This window comes from Balaenoptera acutorostrata, chromosome 5, assembly GCF_949987535.1.
Source record: "Balaenoptera acutorostrata chromosome 5, mBalAcu1.1, whole genome shotgun sequence".
Lineage (NCBI taxonomy): Eukaryota > Metazoa > Chordata > Mammalia > Artiodactyla > Balaenopteridae > Balaenoptera > Balaenoptera acutorostrata.
The window spans coordinates 109,665,668-109,681,060 of NC_080068.1; the positions used below are offsets into that span (position 1 = coordinate 109,665,668).

The window sequence follows — 15,393 nt, forward strand, 5'->3', positions numbered from 1 at the left end:
TGAATACAGGTGTTTTACCACCTTAGGTAGGTTTATTCCTAGGTATTTTATTCTTTTTGTTGCAATGGTGAATGGGATTGTTTCCTTAATTTCTCTTTCTTATCTTTTGTTGTTAGTGTATAGGAATGCAAGAGATATCTGTGCATTAGTTTTGTATCCTGCTACTTTACCAAATTCATTGATGAGCTCTGGTAGTTTTCTGTAGCATCTTTAGGATTTTCTACATATAGTGTCATGTCATCTGCAAACAGTGACAGTTTTACCTCTTCTTTTCCAGTTTGTATTACTATTATTTCTTTTTCTTCTCTGATTGCTGTGCCTAGGACTTCCAAAACTATGTTGAATAATAGTGGTGAGAATGGACATCCTTGTCTTGTTCGTGATTTTAGAGGAAATGGTTTCAGTTTTTCACCATTGAGAATGATGTTTGCTGTAGGTTTGTCATATAAGGCCTTTATTATGTTGAGGTAGGTTCCCTCTATGCCCACTTTCTGGAGAGTTTTTATCATAAATGGGTGTTGAATTTTGTCTAAAGCCTTTGCTGCATCTATTGAGATGATCACATTGTTTTTTTCTTCAGTTTGTTAATATGTGTATCACATTGATTGATTTGCATTTACTGAAGAATCCTTGCATCCCTGGGATAAATCCCACTTGATCATGGTGTATGATCCTTTAATGTGTTGTTGGATTCTGTTTGCTAGTATTTTGTTGAGGATTTTTGCATCTATATTCATCAGTGATACTGGTCTGTAATTTTCTTTTTTGTAGTATATTTGTCTGGTTCTGGTATCAGGGTGATGGTGGCCTCGTGGAATGAGTTTGGGAGTGTTCCTTCCTCTGCAATTTTTTGGAAGAGTTTGAGAATGATGGGTGTTAGCTCTTCTCTAAATGTTTGATAGAATTCACCCGTGATGCCATCTGGTCCATGGACTTTTGTTTGTTGGAAGATTTTAAATCACAGTTTCAATTTACTTCTTACTGATTCAGTCTTGGAAGGTTATACCTTTCTAAGAATTTGTCCATTTCTTCCAGGTTGTCCATTTTATTGGCATAGAGTTGCTTGTAGTAGTCTCTTAGGATGCTTTGTATTTCTGCGGTGTCTGTTGTAACTTCTCCTTTTTCATTTCTAATTTTATTGATTTGAGTCCTCTCCCTCTTTTTCTTGATGATTCTGGCTAAAGGTTTATCAATTTTGTTTATCTTCTCAATGAACCAGCTTTCAATTTTATTGATCTTTGCTATTGTTTTCTTTGTTTTTGTTTCATTTATTTCGGCTCTGATCTTTATGATTTCTTTCCCTCTACTAACTTTGAGTTTTATTCTTCTTTCTCTAGTTCCTTTAGGTTTAAGGTTAGATTGTTTATTTGAGATTTTTCGTCTTTCTTGAGGTAGGATTATACTGCTATAAACTTCCCTCTTTGAACTGCTTTTGCTGCATCCTATAGGTTTTAGATCTTTGTGTTTTCATTGTCATTTGTCTCTGGGTATTTTTTTGATTTCCTCTTTGATTTCTTCAGTGATCTCTTGGTTATTTAGTAACGTATTGTTTAGCCTCCATGTGTTTGTGTTTTTTTATGTTTTTTCCCCTGTAATTGATTTCTAATCTCATAGCGTTGTGGTCGGAAAAGTTGCTTGATATGATTTCAATGTTCTTAAATTTACTGAGGCTTGATTTGTGACCCAAGATGTGATCTATCCTGGAGAATGTTCCATGTGCACTTGAGAAGAAAGTGTAATCTGCTGTTTTTGGATGGAATGTCCTATAAATATCAATTAAATCTATCTGGTCTATTGTGTCATTTAAAGCTTGTGTTTCCTTATTAATTTCCTGTGTGGATGATCTGTCTGTTGGTGTAAGTGAAGTGTTAATTCCCCCACTATTACTGTGTTACTGTTGATTTCCTCTTTTATAGCTGTTAGCAGTTGTCTTATGTATTGAGGTGCTCCTATGTTGGGTGCATATATATTTATAATTGTTATATCTTCTTCTTGGATTGATCCCTTGATCATTAGGTAGTGTCCTTCCTTGTCTCTTGTAACATTCTTTATTTTAAAGTCTATTTTATCTGATATGAGTATTGCTACTCCAGCTTTCTTTTGATTTTCATTTACATGGAATATCTTTTTCCATCCCCTCACTTTCACTCTGTTTGTGTCCCTAGGTCTGAAGTGGGTCTTTTGTAGACAGCATATATATGAGTCTTCTTTTTGTGTCAATTCAGCCAGTCTGTGTCTTTTGGTTGGAGCGTTTAATCCATTCCCATTTAAAGTGATCATTTATATGTATATTCCTATTACCATTTTCTTAATTGTTTTGGGTTTGTTTTTGTAGGTCCTTTTCTTCTCTTGTGTTTCTCACTTAGAGAAGTTCCTTTAGCATTTGTTGTAAAGCTGGTTTGGTGGTGCTGAATTCTCTTAGCTTTTGTTTGTCTGTAAAGGTTTTGATTTTTTGTTGAATCTGAATGAGATCCTTGCCGAGTAGAGTAATGTTGGTTGTAGAATCTTCCCTTTAAATATGTCATACCACTCCCTTGTGGCTTGTAGAGTTGCTGCTGAGAAATCAGCTGTTAACCTTGTAGGAATTCCCTTGTATGTTGTCATTTTTCCCTTGTTGCTTTTAATAATTTTTCTTTGTCTTTAATTTTTGTCAGCTTGATTACTATGTGCCTTGGCATGTTTCTCCTTTGGTTTATCCTTCCTGGGACTCTCTGTGCTTCCTTGACTTGGGTCGCTATTTCCTTTCCCATTTGGGGGAAGTTTTTGACTATAATCTCTTCAAATATTTTCTCAGGTCCTCTCTCTCTCTCTTCTCTTTCTGGGACCCCTATAATGCAAATGTTGGTGTGTTTAATGTTGTCCCAGAGGTCTCTTAGGCTGTCTTCGTTTCTTTTCATTCTTTTTTGTTCATTCTGTTCCGCAGCAGTGAATTCCACCATTCTGTCTTCCAGGTCACTTATCTGTTCTTCTGCCTCAGTTATTCTGCTATTGATTCCTTCTAGTGTATTTTTCATTTCAGTTATTGAATTGTTCATCTCTGTTTGTTTGTTCTTTAATTCTTCTAGGTCTTTCTTAAACATTTCTTGCATCTTCTCAATCTTTGCCTCCATTCTTCTTCTGAGGGCCTGGATCATCTTCGCTCTCATTATTCTGAATACTTTTTCTGAAAGGTTGCCTGTCTCCACTTGATGTAATTGATTTTCTGGGGTTTTATCTTGTTCCTTCATCTGGTACATAGTCCTCTGTCTTTTCATTTTGTCTATCCTTCCGTGAATGTGGTTTACATCCCACAGGCTGCAGGATTGTAGTTCTTCTTGCTTCTGCTATCTGCCCTCTGGTGGATGAGGCTATCTAAGAGACTTGTGCAAGCTTCTTGATGGGAGGAGTGGTGGTGGGTAGAGCTGGGTGTTGCTCTAATGGGCAGAGCTCAGTAAAACTTTAATCTGCTTGTCTGCTGATGGGTGGGGCTGAGTTCCCTCCCTGTTGGTTGTTTGGCCTGAGGCAATGCAGCACTGGAGGCTACAGGCTCTTTGGTGGGGCTAATGGTGACTCTGGGAGGGCTCATGCCAAGGAGTACTTCCCAGAACTTCTGCTGCCAGTGTCCTTGTCCCTGCGGTGAGCCACAGCCAGCCCCCACCGGTGCAGGAGACCCTCTAACACTGGCAGGTAGGCCTTTTTCAGTCTCATGGGGTCACTGCTCCTTCCCCCTGTGTCCTGATGCACACACTACATTGTTTGAGCCCTCCAAGAGTAGAGTATCTGTTTCCCCCAGTCCTGCCAAAGTCCTGCAATCAAAACCTGCTAGGTTTCAAAGTCTGATTCTCTGGGAATTCCTCCTCCCATTGCTGGACCCTCAGGTTGGGAAGCCTGACGTGGGGCTCAGAACCTTCACTGCAGTGGGTGGACTTCTTTGGTATAATTGTTCTCCAGTTTGTGATTCACCCACTCAGTGTTTATGGGATTTGATTTTATTGTGATTGCACCCCCCTACCATCTCATTGCGGCTTTTCCTTTGTCTTTGGATGTAGGGTATATTTTTTGGTGAGTTCCAGTGTCTTCCTGTTGATGATTGTTCAGCAGTTAGTTGTGATTCCAGTGTTCTCTCAAGAGGAAGTGAGCGCACATCCTTCTACTCCACCATCTTGAACCAATCTCCTGTAAGGTGGATTCTTTACTGCTGGACCACCAGGGACGTCCCAAGCCAATATCTTATATGTAATGATTTAGAACCCCTAAATCTTCTCCTACGTCACACCCACTAGGATGGCTTTAAAAAAAGAGACAATAACAAGTGTTCATGAGGGTGTGGAAAAATTGGAACTCTCTACACAGTTGCTGATGGGAATGTAAAATGGCACAGAGACTTTGTAAAAACAGTTTGGCAGTTTTCAAAAGGTTAAACATAGAATTATCATATGACCTTGCAATTCTACTCCCAGGAATTTTCCTCCTAAGAGAATTGAAAATATATGTCCATACAAAAACGTATAAACAATGAACACACATGTTCAAAGCAGCATTATTCACAGTAGCCTTAAGGTGGAAGCAACCCATGTCTATCAACAGATAAATGGAAAACCAAAATGTGGTATATACATATAATGGAATACTATTCTTCCTTAAAAAGGAAGGAAATTCTGACACATGTTACAACATGGGTGAATCTTGGAGACGTTATGCTAGGTGAAATAAACCAGTCACAAAAGAATAAATATGATTCTGTATGAGGTACCTCGAATGTCAAATTCATAGAGAACAAAAGTAGAATTGTGTTTGCCAGGGGCTTGGGAGAGGGGAGAATTGGGAGTTGTTTAATGGGTATGGAGTTTTGTTTCAGAAAATGAAAAAGTTCTAGAGATAGTTGGTGGTGATGTTTGCACAACAATGTGAATGTGCTTAATGCCACAGAGTTATACATTTAAAATATGGTTAAATTAGTAAATTTTATGTTACATATATTTTACCACAACAGAAAAAGACTTGTAAATGAATGTTCATAGTAGCATTATTTATAATACCCAAAATGTAGAAATAACCCAAATATTTATCATGAATAGAGTGTGGTACATCTATACAGTGTGATATTAGACATAAAAAGGAAGTACCGATACACACTAAGACATAGATGAACTTTGGAAACATTATGCTCAGTGAAAGAAATCAGAAACAAAAAGCCAAATTTTTCATGATTTAATATATCTGAAATATCCAGAATAGGCAAATCCCTAGAGACAGAAGATCAATTAGGTAGAGGAGAGATGAATGAGGACTGACTCCTAATGGGTACTGGAATTATTTCATGAGTGATGAAATTGTTCTGGAATTTGATAGTGGCAATAATGGCACAACTTTTTGAATATACTGAACCCACAGAATTATATGCTTCAGAATGATGAATTCTATGGTATGTGAATTATATCTCAATTTTTAAAAACCCTAAATCTTAATACATGACTTTTATGATGCCATGTTGCTTAAAAAAATGGCATGCCCCAGTCTCAGCTTACTATTTCTAGCTATGTAACTGAGAAAATTAAGTGACCCCCCCGCTTCTGACTCTGTAAAATAGGGATAATAATAATTACCTCTCCAGATGTTTGTGTTAAATGAGCTAACATATGTAGTGCTTTAGCATGGTGTCTGGCATTTACTAAGAACCCAGTAAATTTACTAAGACCTCTTGGGACATGAGCCTTCAACAGCTTCCAGTACTATTTCAGATACTATTTCCAGATATTCTGGAAAATGGCTCTACTCTTTTGCCATTTTACCAATACTCTTTACATTCCAGGTCAAAACTACCTCTCCACATTCTCTTAATGCTCTTTATAGTAACCCTTCCATCAGAATGGGCTGTTTTGTATCATTCAGTTTGCTTTGCATATTCTTGCAGCTGTGCCTTTTCTTGAAAACAGTGCTCTCTCTCTATGCCTCTCTCTTTCTCTGAATTTCATCCTGCCCTTAAAGCTCAGAAGAAGCCTTTCCTCATGCATTAAACTTTTTCTCTTATTTCAGGATTTTCACTACATCTTTGACCAGTGAAGGCTTACTTTGGTTATATTTTTAAAGTATTTACCTTATTATGTGATCTTTTGAAAGTATGTGTCCAGCTAAATTAAAGCCCCTGAGCACAGGGTCACATGTTATAATGCTTTACCTTTGCCACAGCACTTAGCACATTGTCTTGATGTGGTATATTTGGAATAGACATTTGCTATCAAGTAGAAGGAGTTATGCTAATGATTCTCTATCCTGGCTGCACCTTAGAAACACCTGGGGAGCAAGGCTTCATTTTAGGCCAACAAATCAGAACCTCTGAGCGTGAGGCCTCAGCTTTACACCCAAGGTGATAACTATAACCAAGGCTGAGAACTATTGTATTCAACAGATGAAGTAAGACAAGCCAGTGGGTCTCAAACCTAATTGATTATCACAATCAAGATGTGATCACAAACTGATGTGAGCAGAGATGCTTTGGATATTACAAACTGCTCTACAAATATTAGACAAATATAATGGTGCAGTTGGGACTTTCATTGCTTTGAGAAAGATCCTCCAACCCTGTATTTTTCACAGCCAATGGCATAGTGGAAATATCCAATTATAGGCATCTAAAACCTTTAAATGCTATGCAATAGCTTTCATACCAGATGTACATGCTGTGTTCCTTTTTGCTAACTTAAAAATATTCAAACTGTATCTTTTCCAGGCTGGCCACCATTCAGCAGCAGACCCTCTCAAGATTGTCTACTTGCCCTTGCTCCTGTTGAGTTACCACGGGTGGAAGCAGGAGATGGGCTCAGCAGCAGCCAACAGGCCATGACCCAGGAGGCGCAGTGAGGGATAGAGCTGCTGGTAAGACACTGGGGACAGTTGGTTCTTGTTTGCGAGTATAAGTTTATTCTCAATTTAATGGTCAATCTCTCTTCCAACCTCCAACGCTAAGTTACTCTGTACTGTCTCAAATACCTCTATTATCTATGCTTAGGATGCATGGCTTAGATTTTAAGGTCTATGAATCCCCTAAAGTTGTGTGCTGACTTTTAAGTATTGATACATACTTTTTTTTTTTCCTCTGAACAAAGGTAGATTTTCATCAGATTCTTAATGTTTGCTATTTTAATAAAAGAGAGATAAGAGCCATTCAAATATAATAATAAGCACGGAGGAAGGTGCTATCTCTAACCACTTGTCACAGCATTTCTCTTCTCCATTCTTACATCACCTATGGCCACTTTGTCTCAATCTTGTTGAGGACCAAAAAAAATGCTATTTTGTGTTTATTTGCTGGTCTGAAAGTGAGTACCTCTTGAACCTAGGCAGTTGGTTTTCATGACAGTTTGGCTTCATAGAACTAACAGAGAACTAAAGTTTAGAATGACAGATCTCAGGAGAGCCTATGTGATTTTTTTCACGTGATTTTTCTGAAAATACAAATAGAGGTACCGACAGAAAGACACTTTTTTCATTATGTTCTTATAGTTGATCTTAATAAAGATCAATTTGTTTTGCTAATTAGTGTCCCAACCTAAAGGGTTTCTTTGGTTTTTTTTTAAGGGTTTTTTTTGTTTTTGTTTTTTTTATCAGATCACTATCATTCATATAGACATATAGAAGTAGAGAACTGATGTATTTTTTTCCCCAAAATATTTAAGATGAACACTAGAATGAATTCTACTATGTATACCTTTGCCTGTACTGTAAACCAGTTTAAATTGTGGATGCATTGTAGAAAAGAAAATGCAGGTTAGCTAGAGAAAAGGAAGAATGAGGTTTTTTTTTTTCCATCTATAACTCTTTAGCAGGTAATTTAGCTTTAGTTTCACTGAATCTTGTTTATACATTCAGCATAGCAACTCTTCTAAAAAGCCTGTGTAGCTGTAATCTCTGCCCTCATTCCAGATGCCTGAGGATATAAGTATCCACTCTGCCACTTGATACTTCTTAGAGACTGACCTGGTGCTGAGAAATCCTTTCCAGTGTGTCCTCAGTTAAACTCCCATGATCCCTGGATGTTGCCATTTTCAAGACATAGGGCAAGTGTATCTGCCTAGATTACCTCTCTGCCCTGGGAATTTTAAGTCACTGTGTAAGGGAAAGAGATCTCAGCACAGTAGTAACTCTCAGAATGAAAATTTTCCCCTTACATGTTAATGTTTTTAGAGTAATCATTGTCACTGAAAATAGACTTCCTCTTTCCCCTCTCATGCTGGAAAATCTTAGGTAATTATGAATAAAGCATTCTTTGCTTTTCCCCTCCTGCCTTAGTGGTTGCTTTACCTCTCACTGTGGGGACTGTGGCTACTCATTCTGTACTTGGCCTTAACATGAGAACTGAGACACGTTTTTAAGATAGAATTGTTATCTCTTTAGTGAAGTCATAACATTAGTCAGAAGATTTTCTCTTCTTGGTGGTGAAGAGTGCGTAAGTAAGGAAGAGTAAAAGTTTAGGGAAAAGTATAAGATAAATTACTAACAAGAAAAGAGGACAGGGAATTAAAATATTAGCTGTTATTAAAAAAAAATTTTTTTTCAAGTAACTACTGAAGGAGTCCTTCCCTCATATCCAAAAAAGAATCTAATTTTGTATTTAGTTTTTTACAGTTGGATAAGCTCAGCCTAGGACTTATTTTCAGTACTAAATAAGCTGGGGGCTCATTTTTAATAATGTCTATTAGCTGTGTGTTCTTGGGAAAATTATTTAACCTCTTTAAACCTTGTTTTATTTGGCAAGGAGGAAAATATGTCAGAGTTAAATGATAATGGAATTATGTAATGTTATATGGATAATACATGCAGGGCCTAGCACATAATAAGTTCTCAATTTTATATTAGCATTTGTTTATTATTATTAATCACTGTTACTAATCTTGCTTTTAGTTTTTTAATAATGAATTCATTCCAAAAGTATTTCTTGACCACCTGTCAAATACCAGGCACTCTTTAGGAACTGGGCTGCATTAATGAGGAAAACAAAATCTCTCTTATTTATAGAGTGGGAGACAGACATAAATAAAAATGCATAGTATGTAGAATACCAAGAAATGCTAAGCATAAAACTTTTGGCAGAAAAAGGAAATTAGAGGCATGGTGAGTTAGTAATTGAAGATAGAGTAGTCAGAAAAGACCTCAGGGTAAAATTATTTTTTAAGTAAAAATATGAAAAAGGAATACACACATACCATAAAGTTACACGGGGGGAAGAGCATTTCAGGTAGATGAGAAATACCACAAAGCCCTAGAGTAGTTTTTTCAGAGTGATTCAGAGAGAATCAGAACATCGTGTACGGCTTGATCACGTATCACGAATAAACATTTACCCAGGTACCCAAGTGAGTGATACAGATAAGAACTTTGGAAGTTCAAAGAATGGCAAGGCCCATCTAGACTAAAACAGGTAGAGAAGACTTCATGAAGGAAGGTTGCAGCTTGTGGTCTGGATCTTGAAGGAGAGGAAGAATTTGGATAGTTGGTAAAAGGGTACAAACCTTCAGTTACAGGATGAATAAAGTCTGAAAATCTAATAAATAACATGATGACTATAGTTGATAATACTGTGTTGTATAATTAAAATTTGCTAAGAGAGCACAACTTAAATGTTCTCACCAAAAAACAAAAACAAAACAAAACAAAAACAACCTAAATGTGTCAAGTGATGGATGTGGTAATTAACTTGATGGGGGGAATTCTTTCACAGTGTATATATCAAATCATCATATTGTATACTTTATATATTTTAGTTTTATTTGTCATTATACCTCAATGAAGCTGAAAGGAAAAAAAAAAAGCTCCAAAGAAAAAGTTCTAAAGTTATTTTTATATAGTTCACAATCATGTAGCCTCACACCATCAGCCATAAAACAAATAAACAATAAGGAATGACATCCCAGTGACAGAAGTGGAGGAGAAACAGCATGAGATGGAATAAAATAAGGATGTTGGCTTTAAGTGCAGGGGGTGCACTAGGAAAAGGGCAAGGGCAGGCAACCTTGTACAGAGTTGGCAAGTAGTGGGAAAGGAGATGGAAAAATAGGTGATGTCAATTTTTATAAAACCCTAAGGCCAGTCTAAAGATTATTACATGCTATTGTATACATATTGAGGAACAACTGGAGCAGGTAAGTAACAAGGTAAATTCAGGTCTCTAGCGATATTATTATTTTGACAAGTTGAGAAGAGTAGGGAGATGGTGGAAGTGGTTGGAGTAATTTCAGAGTGAGGTTGAGAACATGGATTATGATAATAAAGATAAGGCAGAAAAGGGAAGAGAGATTTCTTATATTTTAAAGAAAAATGATGATTTAACTGCTAATTGCACATAGGAGATTAAGAAGAAATGTCAAAGTTTTCAAGTTTTAAATTGACCAATGAAGTGTTGGCATTATAAGAAATTATAGGAAATAGGGTACCCAGAGATGATGCATGACTTCCCTAAGTTCATGTCATTAGTTATTGGCAGAACCTGGACTAGCTCCACGTCTCCATATTGACAGCTCCGCATCCCCCACTCCCCATGCCATCTGTAGGAAATATTACTGATTTGTATTTTGCCAGATTGCTTGGGGAGAATACAGTTAGAAGTTTAGATTTGCCCATTCCCACTGTCTTGTAGCCATTTTTCTAATTAATGTGGACATTTTTACCCTCTCTCATGAAACAGATCAAAGTTGTTTAGAAAGGGTCAAAGAAGCATTGGTAAAACTGGAAGAGGGTCATTCTATACGCTTAGATTCCCCCACCTATAGCGATTATTGATGTTTCCTGATTTTAAATGTCATCTTTCTGTCTCTTCAGTAGTTTGAGATGGAACAGTTATTTCTGTCATTGTACCTATTTTCTGTTTATTTTTCAGAAGAAAAATGCCTTTTGTCATCTCAAATTTAAATCACCACCTACATTTTAAAATTAAGACTTCAATCATCCCTTCCTTATAGGCCAGTCTTATAAACTGAAATCCATCGTCATTGTTCTAACAAGCCTGATCAGTTTATCCTTTGAGTCATAAGACTTTAAACAAAAAAAGACCCTAGAAATCATCCAAGGCAGTGCTCTTCAAACTGCACCCTTCAAACTATTATTTTTGCTACCCATCTATTTGTTATTAAATATTTTCTTATTTTTAATAAAATGTAATTTTCTAAATTATTAGACGTATACTTAAAAGAGAAAATTTTATTTTTCTATTAACAACGGTGCTACAATTCTTTCTTCATACATTTCTTTACTCTCGCCATTATACATGCCTCATTATAATACAAGTCATGACTGAACCATATGAAAGCAAAATCTTTGTTACCTGTGGTATCTTGTCTTATATGCATAGAAGGCCCAGATGGGTCTCATAGTCTCTATGTCCCAAGAGAGTGAATTATAGAAGACTATTGACATTCTCATGGGATTCTGCTGAGAACTTCGGCAGTCCCTAAATTCACAAATAGCACTATAACACTTTTGGCATCAGTGCCTGTCCACATATGACCCATATTTGAATTTGGAACGAGTCAGCCATGCTAAAATAGACTGCACCCTATGAAAGTTATTTTCACCATTCTTGTGTTTCAGTTTCCCTATCAAAAGGTGAAGTATCAGTTGCCTCTATTGATCTCATAGGATATTTTAAGCATAAAGGAAAGAGTCTTGGTGAAAACACTTTGTGTTCTGAAAGAAAGTTGCAGTGCAACTACAGGCACTAGAAACATTTACCCATCTTTACAGATGTTACTCTAACCAAACCTTTTCCTCAAAGCGTGAAATTAATTTGTTCTCTTGGCTTTTTTAATGTTGAAAAGATTAAGAGAACAAGTAATGGGTTTCTGGGAGAATCTATGATCGTATAGTTAATGTTGTATATGTGTATAACAATTTTGTAATTTTCAACCAAGAACACATACAGTCCTTGAATCTTAGTGGTGGGTTTTTTTTTTAATTTATTTATTTTATTTATTTATTTTTGGCTGCATTGGGTCTTCGTTGCTGTGCATGGGCTTTCTCTAGTTGCAGTGAGCGGGGGCTACTCTTTGTTGCGGTGAGCAGGCTTCTCACTGCGGTGGCTTCTCTTGTTGCGGAGCATGGTCTCTAGGTGTGTGGGCTTCAGTAGTTGTGGCTTGCGGGCTCAGTATTTGTGGTGCATGGGCTTAGTTGCTCCACGGCATGTGGGATCTTCCCGGACCAGGGTTCGAACCCGTGTCACCTGCATTGGCAGGCGGATTCTTAACCACTGCGCCACCAGGGAAGTCCCAGTGGTGGTTTTAAAGGGACTTTAAAAAGCAAAAACAAGGGACTTCCCTGGTGGTCCAGTGCTTAAGATTCTGCGCTTCCACTGCAAGGGGCATGGGTTCAATCCCTGGTCGGGGAACTAAGATCCCACATGCCATGCAGTGCAGCCAAAAAAATAAACAAATAAATAAAATAAACAAACAAAAAACAACCTTGGCCATCTTTTCCAGATCTTGAATGCCCCCCCACACACACTTGCACATGTACACACCTGTCTTTCCTTAAATTCTTCCAGCCAGCTTGCTTCTTACTTCATTGAGAACATTGAACTTGCTGGGCAGGAACTTCTACCCACACCCCCAAATCCAGCTTGTCCACACCTCTACTCATTCTTACCACTCTTAATTTCCTTTCTCCATGAATTAATCATTTCCTCATTGTTCCCTCTGCTTCTGTTCTTTTATTCTTTTTTCCACCTGCTGGTCAATTTAAAGTGCTCTAGTGTGCTCATTCTTAAATGCAAATATAACCGTGTATACTCCCTTCTTAATACCCTTTGATGGATACCTATTGTTGAACTTTGTTAAAGCAGTGGAAGCACCACCCCCTACCCCACCTTCCTTGCAAAGTTTTTACAATTAAAGTGAAGTTCATCTGGTCAGGGCAGAAATGGATACAATGTGGGGACTCATAGGGCCACCTACCTACCCCCTGTTCAGCCAGTGTGGCCCTGAACAGCTCTGTGAACTCTTGCTATCTAAAGAACTCAGTTTGGAAAACCATTGGCCTATAGGAAGTAGATCAAACTCTGTATTTAATATTCCTGATCTGGCTCTTGATTACTCTTCAGCCTCCTTGTCACCATATTGACTGTCCCTCAGAGTGTGTGGTATAATTATTCCTACCTATAGGCCTTGAACATAACATTATATTTCACACATTCAGGTCTTTGTACTTGTTCCTCTCCTGGTTAAATGTCCTTTTGCCGTAGAGCCCCAGCTCAGGTCTCTCATCAGCAAAACTTCATATTTGTGGCATTTATTGTCCCTCAAATATCACACTTACTGTAGTCCTGTGTGCCTGTCTTCCCTGAAATCCCTAGGACAAAGGCTGTATCTTATCTTCCATTCCTAACATCTTGCACAGTGTTTGGTTACATAGTAGGCACTTAATCACACTCTTCAAAAGAAGGAATTCACTTTGTGATCAAATCTTCTATTCTTCCTTGTCCCCTCTGGCTCCTTCTTAAAATAGATTCAGCACCTGCCCATTAAGTGGGGGTGGGGTGTGGGAGGAACTGAGAGAGTAAGAAGTTGGAACTTACAGTGTCTAGACACGGTAATCTTGTATACAAAATTACCTTATTTCAGAGTTTGAATTTCAGAGATACTCAGTTGTAACTAACATTTGTAAAAGTAATATTTGATGCTTATATTTTTTTCCCCTAAAGTGTCCTGCCCCAAATAAATTGATTACAATTGGGATTTGTGCTTCTGTTGGCTGTTTTGGGAGACTTTAGGGATATTCTAATTCCAGTAGTATTGGTGAACATAAATGCTTCACTATAGGAAGAGAAATTTGAAAGCTGTTATGGATAATATATGGTGTCTATTGGGTGATAATTTTAATGAATAAACACACTCAAGACCTTGTTTGTTGAGACATGAATGCAGGAAATGTTTTGAAAATTCCAGAAAGTTTAGTTGACGATAGATTTTCTGACCTAGCAATTTTTTGTTTTGCTCTGTTTTTCACTCTCAGGTGAAAGGAGAAAGATTGGTCAGTGTACTTTAGAATGTAGGCCCTTGTGGGAAGCCATGTGTTTGGCAGTGCTGTCTAGGTGCCTTGTGATGTTATGAGGACATAGCTGGGAGTGTATGCAAGCTTACAGGGCTAAATCAATATGCTGGATCTCTAGAGAGCATTTCAGGAAAGACCTCTGAGCTCCAGGTTCCCTAACCAAACAGTGACGTGATTATTAAAATCCATAGCTTCAGAGGAGGGTAAATAAACTTCCCACATCAAGTGCAGGATTGAATACTTCGGAATTTTAAATGTATTTCATGTAGAACAAAAAAATGTTTAGCCTTTTGATATATATATTTCTTTAAAGTATAAAACCATATGGTCTCAAAAAGATTTTTTTCCTTTATTCAGTTTCATACTATTTAAAAAACCATTTTAAAATTTGAAGTATAGTTAGTTTCAGGTGTACAGCAAAGTGATTCAGTTACATACACACAAACACACATATATATTATTTTTCAAATTATTTTCCATTATAGGTTATTAGAAGATATTGAATATAATCCCCCTGTGCTGTACAGTAGGTCCTTGTTGTTTATTTTATATATAGTTGTGTATATCTGTTAATCCCAAATTTCTAATTTATCACCCCCCCCCCTTCCCCTTTGGTAAGCATAAGTTTGTTTTCTATGTCTGTGAGTCTACTTCTGTTTTGTAAATAAGTTCATTTGTGTCATTTTTTTAGATTCCACAAGATATCCTATATATTTGTCCTTCTCAATCTCTGGGTCCATCCATGTTGCTGCAAATAGCATTATTTCATTCCTTTTTTTTATAGCTAAGTAGTATTCCATTGTATATATTGGGTTAGCCAAAAAGTTTGTTGGGTTAGTGAATACAGTGTTCAGTAGAATTCTTGGTGAAAATGAAAAATGTGTCTTTTATTTTTACGTAAAACCAAACGAACTCTTTGGCCAACCCAATATGTACCACATTTTCTTTATCCATTCATCTGTTGATGAATACTTAAGTTGCTTCCACATCTTGGCTATTGTAAATAGTGCTGCAATGAACATTAGGATGTGTTTGTTTTTCTTTTTCTGACTTCACTCTGTATGACAGACTCTACTCATATATATGGAATCTAAAAAAAAATGGTTTTGATGAACCTAGGGGCAGGACAGAAATAAAGACACAGGTAGAGAATGGACTTGAGGACACGGGGAGGGGGAAGGGTAAGCTGGGACGAAGTGAGAGAGTGGCATGGACATATATACACTACCAAATGTAAAATAGATAGCTAGTGGGAAGCAGTACATAGCACAGGGAGATCAGCTCGGTGCTTTTTGACCACCTAGAGGGATGGGAGGGAGGCGCAGGAGCGAGGAGATGGGGGATATATGTATACATATAGCTGATTCACTTTGTTAT

General features: G+C 37.3%; 1 protein-coding gene across 3 annotated transcripts in view; it reads left to right on the plus strand.

Moving 5' to 3' along the window:
* TET2 (tet methylcytosine dioxygenase 2) overlaps positions 1-15,393 on the plus strand; it is a 135,819-nt gene that overhangs the window by 40,117 nt on the left and 80,309 nt on the right. For all 3 annotated transcript variants that reach the window (XM_007190980.2, XM_007190981.2, XM_057546944.1), the window contains exon 2: positions 6,710-6,855. The gene's annotated coding sequence lies outside the window, so the exon portion shown is untranslated. The remainder of the gene's footprint in view (positions 1-6,709; positions 6,856-15,393) is intronic.